At 42.7% G+C, this 3,155-nt stretch overlaps 1 long non-coding RNA gene across 1 annotated transcript in view; it reads left to right on the forward strand.

Moving 5' to 3' along the window:
• LOC102012226 overlaps positions 1-2,826 on the forward strand; it is a 9,935-nt gene extending 7,109 nt beyond the window's left edge. Inside the window, exons 2-5 of the long non-coding RNA XR_264414.1 lie at positions 918-1,064; positions 1,593-1,729; positions 1,924-2,058; positions 2,761-2,826. This is a non-coding gene — a long non-coding RNA (uncharacterized LOC102012226). The remainder of the gene's footprint in view (positions 1-917; positions 1,065-1,592; positions 1,730-1,923; positions 2,059-2,760) is intronic.
• The last annotated feature ends 329 nt before the right edge of the window (positions 2,827-3,155 follow it).

Raw genomic sequence — 3,155 nt, forward strand, 5'->3', positions numbered from 1 at the left:
GGAAGATAAGAAACAGTAGTAGGGATGCTGGAGATTAATGCATTTTGAAGAAGCAGTGATGACAGTAACTGCTTCTTTTTTTACTTCCAGTTTGAAAACTTCATTTCCTTCAAGAAACTAGCCACGAATCCTCATTGAGTCAGGTATTATTGTCCCCTGCTTATCTAAATGGAATTAAAAGAAGGTACAGGGGCTGGGGATTTAGCTCACCGGCACAGTGCCTGCCTGGCAAGCACAAGGTCAGGAGTTCGATTCCTGGTACTGGAAAAAAACCAAAAACTGACTAAATAAATAAATAAATAAAAATAAAAGAAGGTACAAGTTTGGGGATGGGGTTCAGGGGTAGGAGCTTTCCCAGCATGCACAGGGCCCTGAGCCAGGCGTGATGGCTCACTCCTGAAATCCCAGCATCTGGGAGGCTGAGGCAAGAAGATTGCCGTGAGTTTGAGGCCAGCCTGGCCTGGATAGTACGGTGAAGCTCAGCCCGGACTACATAGCAAGGCTCTGTCTCAAAAGCAAACACAAGTCCCTGGGTTTGACCCACACCCAGCTCTGTTAAAAGAAAAAAAAAGACAACCCCTAAATTCACTTGACATTTAAGTAGTGGATCTAACTTAGAATTTAAGTGACTAATTCCAAAAGACCAGCGCTCCTTGCTGTCCAGAGCTCCCTCCGCTTCCCCGCGCATTCGTGCAGCTCACAAACCTGCAGCGGAGCGAATATCGGAAAATGTCGCACACTTAGCATGCCGTGCCGGTCCCCACATTTGCCGATTACACTGAGAACCTTTTCTTAGGAAGCAGCAACATGTGTTTACAGTTCATGAAGTGATTCTGTACCTGACAGCTAATTCAACGTTGCTACACAGTGCCCCTAAGGGGTAGACAGCTTCTCTACCTGCATCTGTCTCACCGCAGACGCGGCTGACACATCAAGACCGTCATCCCCGGACGTGCACCTCGCAGCTGCTGCCCGTGAATTGCGTCAGTGCAGAAATGCTGTTTGTTTTCTTCATTTCCGTACAAAGCAACGGGATCAGTGCCTGGCACATAGAAGCTCAATAAGTAAGTGTTAAATAAACCAATGCATGTGGCCTTTCAGTTTTAATTTTGTACTTTTTTTAGTGACATCATCGTGCCCTTCTAAAATTTTCCATGAACGGTGCAGTTTCTGAAGAAGAAAGCTTGTGCAGTCTAAAAAGACTGACTCAAGCCTCCTGCATCAGACTTCTACAGGGATCATGACAAAGCTACACTGTAATTGGAAAACTGAGTTTAAATTTATAAAAACCCATGCACTAGAAAGCATATCAAGAAAATTCACAAAATTGAAAGTAGGGCCCAAAAGACCAGACATGCCGGATAACATACATTTTATGCAAGTAAATGCGAGAGCAAGGAGACACTGGCACAAAAAAAGACTGAAAAATTATTTCCTAAGAATAACATACATGTCAAGTAAGGGAGTTCAACTAAGAGAAAAGAGCTTAAAGGAAGAATTTCATTTCACATCTGTGTCCGCCATCTCTTTCCATACAGCTTCATGAAGATCGTTATGATTTCACAGACCAGCTTCCCTTTTCTCTCTTACAGTTACCTGAAAATAAAACATTGCTATAAGATAATTATCTCTACCGTCTGTTACACAAGTGCAGTCGTACCTGCTCTGAAAGAGCGTCTCAAGAGCGTGGTGGATCTTAACACTTACTAGGTACCATTACTATTCATATGTGAGTATTCTCTCATGAAGAAATTTACACTGTAGGTATCTAAAAATTTCTGTAAATTAAAGGGTGAACATAAAATAGGAATACAAAAACAAATATTTACCAAATATTTTAAGCTATGAGCAATATTCAAAAATGAAAACATTACTGAAAAAACACCAGCAGTTTTCATGCATTTTTATTTATTTTGAAAGTAGCAAAGGACAGACTCAAGAGCATTTGCACCCGTGGAACGCAGCCCTCCTGTGCGTTACTGCTGCGGTGATATAAGGAATGTAGGAACGTCGGGGCTCTCGAAACTCTGACCTGTGTGTTTCTACGTCATGTCGCAGGTAAGTCATTTCCCTTTTGCAGTTTCTCTTCAAAACGCAAAAGGTGTAAATGTTAAAGTAGATGAGTGATTGTACGTTTTTATGAGTTCTGAGCTTTAGAGAATCTGATGAAAATTTACCATGGGCTAAATGTGCATAAAAAGAATAGTACGAAGTGTGTGGACAATGTCACAGTCTACAGAATTTATCCTTAGACTTGGAAAGTGTTTTTTTGTTTGTTTGTTTGTTTGTTTGTTTGTTTGTTTTTCCCCAAGCATGTCTTCAAAACGCTTGAATTACCAAAGAAACCACGAGGAGAATTTCTGTTTGTTAATCTCATACTGCCATCTAGCGGCCACATTTAATAACACCTGAAAGAGACAGTGATCCTCGTGTCCCAAGGTGGAATATTTAAAACTAGGTTTCTAAACACGAGAATGATGCCACCCCTTCCTAATTGTCATAGCAACAATCATAAACATAACTGTTAAATCCATATTTGACTTTCTTCTCTTTACGCCTTTCTCTCTCTCTCTCTCTCTCTCTCTCTCTCTCTCTCTCTCTCATACACTTACTCACCATACTGAATCTAAAAGTATTAACGTATTTAAACACACTTTGTATAGACTGTTTCTCCAATTGGCAAAGGAAGGTATGAAAACAGCACACCGCATTCACTCTCTCTCCAAATATCCTTTATAAATCTTCACCTTTTTCTTCCAGATTCCATCCCGAATGTCTGCCCACCCCAGCAGACATCCCTGTTCCCTTCTGCTGGAGCAGAACCGCTGGCCGGTGGAGGTGCCCGCCCCGCCTCACCTGGTGGCGCTGGATCCCGAGGCTCCGAGCCTCCCAACCTGCAGACAGAAGCACTCCACGAAGGCACACAAATCAGCCAGAGACCGGTGACTTCACAGACGTGGCTGCCACACCAGGACAGAAATTGGGCCACACAGAATCTTCTTCTCTTTAAGGTATAAAATCATAACAGGGAAAGCAAGCAGAATCCTTCTCCTGACTGTATTCTCGCACTTGTGTTCTCTTCCAACGGACGAAAGCTAAACAACCCAAACCCGGTCCACTGCCCCAGACTGGATTAGTTTTGCCCATTGTGCGAC

This window comes from Chinchilla lanigera, unplaced genomic scaffold, assembly GCF_000276665.1.
Source record: "Chinchilla lanigera isolate Chin_1 unplaced genomic scaffold, ChiLan1.0 scaffold00110, whole genome shotgun sequence".
In the NCBI taxonomy this organism is placed as follows: Eukaryota; Metazoa; Chordata; class Mammalia; order Rodentia; family Chinchillidae; genus Chinchilla; species Chinchilla lanigera.